Source organism: Podarcis filfolensis, assembly GCF_964270895.1.
Source record: "Podarcis filfolensis genome assembly, chromosome: 4".
Taxonomy (NCBI): domain Eukaryota; kingdom Metazoa; phylum Chordata; class Lepidosauria; order Squamata; family Lacertidae; genus Podarcis; species Podarcis filfolensis.
Window position 1 is genome coordinate 9,277,537 of NC_139607.1, and position 12,436 is coordinate 9,289,972.

The 12,436-nt window shown below is 43.4% G+C and overlaps 1 protein-coding gene across 5 annotated transcripts in view; it reads right to left on the reverse strand.

Annotated features, from left to right (window-relative positions):
• KLF12 (KLF transcription factor 12) overlaps positions 1–12,436 on the reverse strand; it is a 231,328-nt gene that overhangs the window by 146,318 nt on the left and 72,574 nt on the right. The window contains exon 1 of one of the 5 annotated variants that reach the window (XM_083610925.1): positions 5,888–5,908. The exons of the other annotated variants lie outside the window; for them this stretch is intronic. The gene's annotated coding sequence lies outside the window, so the exon portion shown is untranslated. Of the gene's footprint in view, positions 1–5,887; positions 5,909–12,436 lie in introns of those variants that run through there. 5 annotated transcript variants of the gene reach the window in all.

A 12,436-nucleotide genomic window follows, 5' to 3' on the forward strand; every position in this document is an offset into this window, starting at 1 on the left:
AGGCAGTCGTGGCAAGGGGGCAGCAGAAAAGTCCCACGGCACAAGCACAACACAAGCCATGCATCTTTGGCATTAACATTATAAATATAAGGAAACTGAACTGTTAGGTGGCAAGGGCACTGAATACTGACAGAGACATTGCAGGAACAAATCTTTGCATCAGCTGTCACGGCGGAAGATGGAGAGGTGCCTACACCTGGAAATCTGTGTCAAACAAAGCGTTAGCATTAACCAATGAATTCAGAAGCAACATGTCACCAAGAAAGTCATCCAACAGCCTTCAAGAATTAAGGCGAGAAACTGCTTATGCTCAATGAAAACAATGGCACTTTTCTCCTAAATCAGACCGGAAGGTAACCAGTTTAATATTATTGCCAACAGAACTTTGACCTCTAGGTTCTACCATTTCATCCTGATACTTCTAGCTAAACGAAAACTGACGAAGAGTTTAGTAATGAGAAGGGGTGAAGTCTACTTGGGCAAAAAATTCTTAGGTGAAAAGGACAACAAGTGAATGAAGCAATTGTGATCAAATTCAGAAAAGAAAGATATGAAAGAAGAGCCTTTGGCTGTAGATTTCTTCATTCCGGGAAATCAAAGTTTTAAAGCAGCTATATTTTTAAAAGTAAAAAGGGCTTGAAAGAAGTATGTCAAGCCACTTACGAGGAAGAGCAAATATCCCCAAGTGTATTAAGATTTCTCAGTGCAAGCGCCTTTGATAAACTCAAGAGGCACCATTAATTAATTGCTCCCTGTTGCGATTCTAAGCCCTCATTAGTGTGTTTTAGCACAGAATAACTGGTCATGCAGCATGGAGATCTGACAATGCACCGTGAAGTATTCCCTTCTCACATGCATGACAACTTTGCCTGTGCCCAAGCCTTCAATGTCACCGACAGATGAGCACACTTAACACTTAACCGCGCTGCTCACTTCTACATAGTAGGTTAAGGCTAGGGGTGGGAAATATCTGGTTTTCAACTCTGAAGCATATCACCAGTTAAACGATATACAGTGGTACCTCGGGTTACATACACTTCAGGTTACATACGCTTCAGGTTACAGACTCCGCCAACCCAGAAATAGTGCTTCAGGTTAAGAACTTTGCTTCAGGATAAGAAAAGAAATTGGGCTCTGGAGGTGCGGCGACAGCAGGAGGCCCCATTAGCTAAAGTGGTGCTTCAGGTTAAGAACAGTTTCAGGTTAAGAACGGACCTCCGGAACGAATTAAGTACTTAACCCGAGGTACCACTGTACCAATATATCACGATGTCTGAAATAAGGATGGAGCTGTGTAGAAGCATAGAATGGCTTCACAGTTTTCCCCACATTGTGATTTTTGCACAGCACACACACACGCATCATGATATGCAATATATTGCCAGGTCAAGCCAGTTTTGGACAATACATCGCCCAGCCCTGGTTAAGGTGGGAAACAAAAGCAACATTGGACCCACTGGTAAGACACTTTGGCTGAAAAGGAAGAGCTTGGAAGTGTTCACCATCACTTTTAGACAATCACAGTTTCCTACAGCATCCAATCTGGGATCTAGGGTTAACAGTACAGTCCAATCTGGGATGTTTAGTGTCAACAGTACAGCTTGATAACCTATGGGACGAAGGTTTTTAAAGTGGTTTCGATGGAAACTGTTTCCCTCTTCTCCCAGAGCAAGGTGCACTTTCAACACCCATCAGCTGACAGACATCGGGAGTGTGCATTGCTTGAGCAAAGGAATAACTGAGAACTCTACTATTGTCATTATTTACTAAATTAGTGTACTGCCCTTCATCTGTAGATCTCAGCACAGTTCACTACATAGGAATTCAATATTTTTTAAAAAAACACAAAATACATAATAAAAACAAGAGTAACACAAAACAATAATCCTGTCCCTTCCCCCAGTTTAAAAGGCTGCAGAATATTAATCAGCCAGAGGCCTGGTTGAAGAGGAACATTTTTGTCTGGCACCTAAAGATGGTGTTAGGCAAGCCTGTCGGGAGAGAGCATTCCACAAACAGGGAGCCACTGCAGAAAAGGCCCGTTCTTGTGTTGCCACCCTCTGGACCTCACATGGAGGAAGCACACAAAGAAGGGCTTCAGAGGATGATCTCATGGTCTAGGTAGGTTCATATGGAGAGAGGTGGTCCTTGAAGTATTACTGCGGTTCTGAACTGGGCCCTGAAACAAAATGGCAGCCAGTACAGTCAGGCCAGGATTGGTGCAATATGCTCAAACCATTTTGCCTCGGTGAGCAACCTGGCTGTCAAATTCTGCACCAGCTGAAGTTTCCATCTTCAGAGCCAGTCTTACGTATAACTCCTGATTGTTCCTTTGAAGCCGGATGTAGGGTGGGTGATGTGCCCTGCTCCAAATAGCCTGATGGGTCAAAGGTAGAAGCTTGCCAGGCCAAGTTTGGCACACAAGCTGAAGGTCTCCCATCCTGACCTAGTGGAATATTGTCTGAGTTTCAAAGGTCTCAGAGACAGAGGCAGGGGAGGGAGGGACAGTGACAGAGCGCTACAGTGGTACCTCGGTTTAAGAACAGTCAGGTTTAAGAACGATTCGGTTTACAAACTCTGCAAAACCTGAAAGTGTCCCGGTTTGAGAACTTTACCTCAATCTGAGAACAGAATCCGAACGGTGGAAAGGCACCGGCGGCGGGAGGTCTCATTAGGGAAAGCGCGCCTCAGTTTAAGAATGGTTTTGGTTTAAGAACGGACTTCCGGAACGGTTTAAGTTCATAAACTGAGGTACCACTGTATTTCCCAGCTGGGAATCCTTTTTTTTTATAATATATTTATTAAAGTTTAGGAATTTATATAAAACAGAATAAACAGAACAATAAAAACAAAAACAATAACAATACATACAATCCAAAAAAGAAAAAACACACATACAAAACAGGTATAGTTTCCATCCCTTATATTCATAAAACTTACTTTCCCGACCTCCTCATACCTCCCCTTTCTGTATTCCATTCTCTAATTAAGTCAATTCAACAAATCATTTCCCTAATTTCTATGTACTTTTTAACCTTTCTTTTCTTAATCACATAATCGTTACAGCTTTTAACGCCTTAATTTCTGAATCAACATCGTTCTAGCCTTCAATAATTTTGTAATGTTTCTTAAGATAGTCCTTAAATTTCTTCCAATCTTCTTCCACCGTCTCTTTTCCCTGGTCTCAGATTCTGCCGGTCATTTCTGCCAGTCCCATATAGTCTATCACTTTCATCTGCCATTCTTCCAAGGTGGGTAGATCTTGTGTCTTCCAATACTCCCAGCTGGGAATCCTACTAAGTGGAGATGCTGGCAACAGAACATGGGACACACACATACCTTGATGTACTCTATTGTAGAACTACAATCCCTTTTCCTATTTAGTGGTTGATAATCCCCTTTACTTTCCCCCCAACCTTGCTATAATGACTGCATAGGTATTTTTAGTTTCTCTTTCATATGTCCTGTGTGAGCGGGTGTTGAATACACATGCGGTATCCCCGCAGACTGGAAATATTTCCTGCTCCCATTGCCCATGTGTGCATTGACCGGTGATGTCCTTCTCGTTGGGAGACTTTACAGCACTGCGAGGAATAGAACTCAAGGCTTTTAAGGCCCTTAAACCATTTCTCCTGATTCCCATTACTTTGCTCCAAGTAATCATGGGGCACGCTAGATTCCCATAAAGCACCAGGAGAGACACAGTTCAAATATTGCATGAACACTTCAATAAATCCAGCACCATTTAGAATTATATCAAAGAACAGCCATTCTACCCGCTGTTCCATGACAGGAATAATAAATCACTAGCTATTAAGAAAAGATTTTGCAACTTTGACTTCCATCATTTATCTTTCCAGCTGTTCATTTAAAAACGTGGAATAAATTCAGTACAGTGAGTGGATCCCTATTTTACAACAACACATGTCTTACTTTCAATGCAAGCCAATTGCTTGGGGTCAGAGCATCTCTAAGTCTCCTGATCCTGTACAATGGGATTAGTGTTGGGCCACAGGGTTTGTGTAGGCTCTTCTGCTAGACTATGCCTTCTCCAGCATGAATTCCCTAGACCACCAGCTGCCACCAGCCTTTACCAAGTTGCACTGGCACCATTTTTAACCAGGGGTCAGATCCTGGGGATGTTTTGGTGCAATCTGAAACTGCCAGGGGCAGAGTCGGAAGAAAGAACCACATTAAAGGCATGTGTCCATAAATCACCTCCATGTGCCCAAGCAACTTCTGAGTGTTCCTAACCTTAAAATGAAGGAGTGACCCCACCTTCTGTGGTATTACTTTGCTGGATCAGACTCATCTATTCCAGCATTTTGTCTCCAGCCAGCCAGATGCCTCTGGGTATCCACAAGCAAAACACAAAGAACGATACTTGTTTACCCCTGACAGCTGGTCTTCAGCGGTTGTGCTGCCATTTAACAATTACGACCAATAGGCATTGATAAGCCTGTCCTCCGGAACTCCATCTAATCCATTTTTAAAACCCATCTGAGCTGGCAGCCATCACTTCATCCTTCCCTTAATGAATTCCAAAAATTAATTATGCATTATGTGAAGATGTACTTGCTTATGACTAGAACATAGGAACCATAACTCAATTTCTAAGGCTGTAGCCGTTCCAAGTGATGGCACTGATCTGCAAGTCACTTTTCACCCCCCCGAAAGTTTTGTACGCATTAAGGAATTAAACCAAAGTGACGATCTCTTTTACAAAAAAGGCAGCTCATGACATCTCATGGTCTGATTCCCAACACTGTATGAGCATTGCTCTGATATCTCTGCTATTTGTAGCAATCATGTTAATAAAACAGCACACTGGTCATGCATACTGAACTGGAATAAACTCTTGCTGTTGTGCAGGCTGGAACATCTATATCTCATCCATTATGCAAATCTCCAAAGAGCAGCTAAGCAGCAGTTAAATTAATGCAGTCAATAAGATTAGCCACCCATCTAAGTTAATTTTCACTTCAGCAAAACAAAAGCAGACGTTCTGTTTTCTCATTTGAAAGAAATGTTGCTTGTTGCACTTACTTTGAAGCACTCTGCTTCTGCTGTGCTAGGTGACCAGGGGGCGGGGGGAATGTTTATACCAGCTCAATCCAGCAACACTTGCAATGCATGACCAAAAAAAATATGACACCCAAAGCTCAAACACTGGCTGGGATCCTAAGATAATTTCAGCCAGGCTGCAATCCTGCACACATTTATTTGAGAACAAGTCCTACTTAACTCAGTGCGCCTTACGCCTGAGTAAACATGTACAGGATTGAACTGAAAGACGTTACTGGCCAGATGTATTCCGGGACACACGGTAAAAACACACACACAGAAACTAAACAGCACTTGGCCAATACAGCCTTGACTCCCAAACTTAATCCGTTCCGGAAGTCTGTTCCAAAACCAAAGCGTTCCAAACCCAAGGTATGCTTTCCCATACAAAGTAATGCAAAATGGATTAATCCGCTCCGGACTTTTAAAAACAACCCCTAAATCAGCAATTTAACATCAATTTTACTATCTAACGAGATCATTGATCCATAAAATGAAAGCAATGATCAATGTGCTGTACTATAAAATAAATAAGACAGTATTGTAGATGATATAAATTATATATATAAAAAAATCTTATGTGCACTGATGATAGTCATTGTTTGGATGGAGGCCTTTTATTCATTTCTGCAGTCACACAATCAAGCAATCAGTAGCTGAACTGGGTTCCACACAGTCACAAAAACGAAGTCACAAAATTATGAAGTCACAAGTCAGTCCCATAAAACAAAGAACAAGTCACAGTAAAAAAAAAAAACACAACGAAAAAGCCACACAAATAAAAATGCAAAAAAATAGCAAAAACAAAAGCCCCCAATATCACCTCTGTGTTGCGTGGGTGCTCAGAACTCAACAACCGACACACTCAACAGGAAGCCTCTGATTAGCAGCGGGGGACTCAATTTACAAACGGAACACACTCAACACGAAGCGGAACAGGTTCTGCTTCCAAGTCAAAGTTCACAAACCGGAACACCTACTTCCAGGTTTGCAGCGTTCTATTTCCAAGTTGTTTATAAACTGGGCTGTTCTAAAACCAAGGTACCACTGTAATGAAATTACACTGGGCCATTTAACGTTAAAAGTATTAGAAACAACATTATAAAGGCAAACTCATTTCAAAACAGGTTTGTCTGAGGTTTCCAATATAGAAATATCTATTTCAAAAGGCAATAAGCTCATGCCAGTTGTGGTACAGTATATCCAACTTTTGATATTATTGCTTATAGTCCCATGGACTGCAAGAAGATCAAACGTATCCATTCTGAAGGGAATCAGCCCTGAGTGCTCAATGGAAGGACAGATCACGAAGCTGAGGCTCCAATACTTTGGTCACCTCATGAGAAGAGAAGACTCCCTGGAAAAGACCCTGATGTTGGGAAAGATGGAGGGCACAAGAAGGGGACGACAGAGGATGAGATGGTTGGACAGTGTTCTCGAAGCTACCAACATGAGTTTGACCAAACTGCGGGAGGCAGTGGAAGACAAGAGTGCCTGGTGTGTTCTGGTCCATGGGGTCATGAAGAGTCGGACACAACTAAACAACAAATGTTAATATTCCAACTGCTAGTATCCACAGAACCATAGAATTGTAGAGTTGGAAGCGACCAGGAGGGTCATCTCCTCAGCCTCCAGCAAGGCAGGAATCTTTTGCCCAGTGCATCCCTCTTTCTCTCCCTTTCTCCCCCTGCTGTACCCTTGCACTAGTCAGTGAAACAATACAGGATAAGGCTTGAAGGCACATGAGGCTACCAACTTGCAAAAGCTACGCAGGTCTGGTCAGTGCTTTTGATGAGTGAGTGGGGACTGCCTGGGAACCTGTTGTCTTGGGTTCCATGGCAGAAGAAAGGTGGAGCATAAATGTAGGATTAACCCCCCACCATGCAACAGAACCTAAATCTCATATCCAGTAATTATTCTAATTTGTAATGAAATGCCGTATCAATACTTTTTGTGGCTAATAGCCAAGTCCATCAAAAATGAAACTGCCGGCTTCTGAGCAAAACTTTCTGCATCCCAAAGAGTAGTTCATTTTACAGAGCAAACTTAAGCACAGTTGGAGGGAAGAGTAAACAAAACAATGGATGTATACTCTCAAGTTTTTTTAAAAAAGAGGGATTGAGGCAGCACGCCGTTTTTTGGGGTGGGAAGAGTGGAATCTGAAAGTTTATGCCTTTATTTATGCCATCAAATTTTGGCTGGCTTTTACATATTGCCTCTTCACTGCCAAGTTGTAAGAAAACATCTTCATTGTTGGTATTCAAATCATGGGGGACCTCTACTAACATTTTATATTTTAATCACTTCAAACTCAGTTCATAATTAACCCTTTCCACCAAATGCTTTACAGTGGTACCTCGGGTTACATACACTTCAGGTTACAGACTCCACCAAAGCAGAAATAGTACCTCGGGTTAAGAACTTTACCTCATGATGAGAACAGAAATCGTGTGGCGGCAGTGGGAGGCCCCATTAGCTAAAGTGGAACCTCAGGTTAAGAACAGTTTCAGATTAAGAACGGACCTCCAGAACAAATTAAGTTCTTAACTCGAGGTACCACTGTATTCTTAATTGCTTCCTAAGACAACTACAGAGCAGTTCTCATTGAGGGAGTTAAGTCTCTTGGTAGTGAGATGTCTCATGATGGGGGGTGCTCTTCTGCAAAGAGGAAAACCAAAAATCATCTTACAGAGGCTCAGTTTGCATCTAATGTTAAGCCAAACCCATGGCTTAACATGAATGCATGGGCAAGCAGGTTGCTGGAGAAGAGACGTTGAAGGAGAACCAGAATCCAGAGGGAGCTGCAATAGTCCCGAGGCAGCCTGAAGTGCCCCATCTCATTGACGTCATATCTGAGCCTCCAGTAGCCCCTCTAACTACACACACATAGATGATAGACAGATAGATGATAGATGATAGATAGATGATAGATAGATAGATAGATAGATAGATGATAGATAGATATAGATAGATAGATAGATAGATAGATAGATGATAGATAGATAGATGATAGATAGATAGATGATAGATAGATAGATAGATAGATCGATAGATAGATATAGATAGATAGATGATAGATAGATAGATAGATCACTGTGTCATAAAAAATATATCAAAGCCGTTTACAGTAATAAAAATATAAAACCATATAATAAAAAGTGAAAAACAGACATCAGTTAGCCATTGTGGAAGGTTGTATTGCATGCATAGATCTGGAAGAATAGGAATGGTTTTAGCAGACATTCATTCATTCATTTAGTAATATAAAAGTTGACACAGAAGGCACCTGCTGAATCTCTACTGGCAGAATATTCCACAGGACTGGGTGGATGACACTAAAGACTTGGTTTCTTCTTGTTCTCAAATGAGCCTCATCAACTTGGGGAACTATCACCACCATTCCTGTAAATGATCTCAGTGATTGAGCCAGGATATAAAGGTTCAGGTGACTCCTGAGGTACCCAAGACTCTTTCACCAAAGACTCCAGAGTGCCTTATGCCCATATGGTTCCCAGGTTGCTTCCTTTTTAGGCAGGTTGCAGAGCCAGGCCTGCTTAGCTTCACCTACATCATGTTCCTGCAGACCATTCTCTGAGTCAGATCTCCAACCCTGCCCCATCGAACCTATCTGAAACTGAATGCAAGTAGGACTGATTCTGCTTCTAAAAAGAGGATGGAGGGAGATATAAAAGCCCATCCCCTTATTGTGAAATCTCCTTTAAATATGAACCTTAATAATTATGACCGTGTTGTTCACTAGCTCAGTCTGGTACCCTCCAGATGTTGTTGGAACCCAACTCCCATCAGCCCAGCCAGCATGCCCAATGGCCAGAGATAACTGGAACTGGGAGGTCAACCATTTCTGGAGGGTCCCAGATCCCGGAAGGCTGGACTAGGGAATCTTTAGGCACCTTCTAGGCCTCCTTGTTATTGGCATCCATCTGTCTTATGAGACAATGGAGTGTGCTTCTGGGGGAGACATCAAACTGCTGAAGTGACCTCCCCGGGGCACAAGCCTGGGCAATGTGTATGGAGGTCCTGGGCTGCCCAGGCAACAAGACCCCCCTCTCGGCCTCTCTGATGTGGTCCAAAGGAAAGCAGAGCTATACGTTTGGCACCAGCCTGGCTGCAGGAGTAGCTGGAAGGAGGCGTGTAAGGCACTATCTGGCTTAGGACTCTTGATTTACTCCTCGAGCCAAATATATCTCTGCAGAAATGACCTTCTTGATGGTCGGACCTACTATCGATCTCCTCCGCTCCTTCTGCTGGAGCCTGTCTTCGCATGCAGGGGAAGTCCCTATCTCACCGAGGGTTTGAGACCCATCGGCTACCCTCGCCTGGTTTAGCCGGCCAGGGAAGGGCTTCCAGGCCCACGTTAATTAGACATCAGCTGGCCTCCTTATTCCACCAACGCAGAGCATCCATCATTTTAATGCTGCAATTTCTTCTTGCTGCTGTTCCTGGGTATCTGTATTCATAACGAAGTGTGACAAGGCATCCTACAAACCTCTCTCTTTGCCTCAGCCTGATGTAAACTGTAAAGAATCTGACAAAGAAGGGAGCGTGGATTGATGCTCAGCACCAGATCGCACCCTTGGGATTCATATACTTTATCCTTTTTATGTTTCTGCTCACATTTGTGCTCTTGCGCAAAGCCAAGGGGACGGAGTTAAAGATGACAGAGACTATCCAAAAGCCGTTACTTTCTTCCTAGCAAACAGAGTGCATGGATGTGACAGTAATCACGCAGGGTCCTCCACTGTTACTGGCGACTTCATAATAGGGCACACTATAGATTTAGGATAGACGGGAATGTCGCCTCGGGGCTCGCAAAGCTCCTCCAAACAGTTAGATTTCACCGGAAATGTAAGCAGAAAGGAATGGCACTAACCCACAGATAAATCTGCAATCTGATTAGATGTAGAAAAAGGCAGGCAGACTTAATAACACTGCCTTACATCCGAATTAGTGACAGGAAAGTTTTGTCATGCTGTGTCATCTGTGTGTTGCGTGCAAACCATTATCAGGGATGGCAAAGGCAGAAAAATCCAAATGCCCACCTACTGCCCAGTGCTAAACTTGTACAGTGGTCCCTCGGGTTACATACACTTCAGGTTACAGACTCCGCTAACCCAGAAATAGTACCTCGGGTTAAGAACTTTGCTTCAGGATGAGAACAGAAATCGTGCTCCAGCGGCAGGAGGCCTCATTAGCTAAAGTGGTGCTTCAGGTTAAGAACAGTTTCAGGTTAAGAACAGACCTCCGGAAAGAATTAAGTACTTAACCCAAGGTACCACTGTAATACTTTGGTCACCTCATGAGAAGACAAGACTCCCTGGAAAAGACCCTGATGTTGGGAAAGATGGAGGGCACAAGGAGAAGGGGACGACAGAGGACGAGATGGTTGGACAGTGTTCTTGGAGCTACCAACATGAGTTTGACCAAACTGCGGGAGGCAGTGGAAGACGGGAGTGCCTGGCGTGCTCTGGTCCAGGGGGTCATGAAGAGTCGGACACGACTAAACGACTAAACAACAACAATACCACTGTAATAGTGAACTAACAGTGCAATCCTATAAAGGTCCACTCAGAAGCCCCCATTGAGTTACCAACAGGCGAGTATAAGGTTGCAGCCCAAAGACCAGATACTCCAACTATCCAAATTTTTGACAGTCTCTGTTTTCTGGTACCTGAACCTTGAAAGACATATCCCTATCTTGCCTGTTACTGTGAATGCCCTTTCATAAGTTTGTCAGTAAGCACAAATGTGCACTGGAGTTTTGCGGAGGTTCCAACTTCTTCTCCTTGGCCTCCAGAAATTCAGTGTCTATTTGTTTGTGTGTGTGCATGCATGCATAATAATTTTAAAGCACATGCATGCAAGTGCAGGGTGGTCACAAGAGTCACACTGTTTCCTGTCACATAACCACCTTTCCAGATAATAGGCAAGCATTGCAACACCACTTTTAAAAATGTATCGGGAGAGGAATTTAGAAAGAAGTAGCAGTGGAGGAGGGAGGGGCTCTTTACCCTTTCCCCACCAACCCTCCCAATCTCCCCAACAAATGGCTCCCTGTGGGATTTCAATAGCATTGGTACCCTAATGGGGCAAATTCCTACAGGGCACCAAATCTCCTATCCGTGGTTAGAAGATTTGTTAAGTGTTCCATCTGCATCAAAAATGAGAAAGAAAACGAGGGATATGAATGGACAGGAATGCAAACAGAGGGGGTAATCAACCCTATATTGATTTGAAAGAACCAGTTACATTTTTGGCTAAAGGAACCTCCTATTATAATGCTGTTGGCCTCCGAGTGCTCTAGCGATTGGACATGTCTTTGCTCCATCTTGGATCTATCACGGAAACTGCCTTTTCCCTGTTTACTCTGTCTTGGCATCTTCTGAATTGCTTCAGAATTTCCATTTCATAAGGCAAATTTTCTTTGGCACACGAGTCAGCCGGAGAGCCTTAGGCATTTGTGTTTTTTTTTAAAAAAAAACCTCTCCCCCACTTTTTTTGAAAAAGCACACAGGAGAGAGATGCCTTTGAGCTGCTAGCAACCCGTCCCTGTGCCAATAATATCCAAACTGGTCCCTTCAGCCAACTTTCATGACTGCATGTAAAACATATGCATTTCCATGGTATGAGACTGCCAAGTGTGTGTGTGTGTGTGTGTGTAGCAACCCAAACATAAGGCTCTGTTAAATTACTTGTAGATTACATTTTAAAAGCTCCATGGGGTGTTTCACAAAGGCAAAGCTTTCTGACCTGCAATTGTTTCCAATTCTTTGCTGTCCCCCCAGCCCCCCGGACTTCAGTGCTTTCTTCAACACATGCCACACAGAAACACGCACACCCCACAGTGCATTTCGGCTTCCCACTGTTGGAAACGGCTGGCTACTGTCATGTTTCTGCCACGGGCAATCCATAGACACCCAGTAAGCAAAGTTGCCACCAACTCATCTGACAATTCTTCCTTTCACAGCTCTTCCCACAGTCAGGATTTGCGCTTATCTGCGTTCACCACTTCAGAGCTGTTCCAACATGACTACCCTTCGAACACAAAGCACAACAGGGTCGCACATCACTGCGGCTCTCCTTGGCACTTCTGGTCTAAAACTAATCTTGATTCCACCCCCCATTATTACCAGTGGTGTAATGGAGTAGGGATGGGCGGGAACTGAGCGCCACTGTTATTTCACAGCGGGGGCAATGATGTCATCTCCCAGGACGCTGTTTGCTAATCCGCATGCCAAATAAATAAGCTTTTTATCAGAGAGAAACCTACTGAATGAGCTTAAGCAGAGGAAGAGGAAGGTTATGCATTAGCGTGCGCGGCTAAGGGTTGAACTGACACTTTTATTCCAACCAA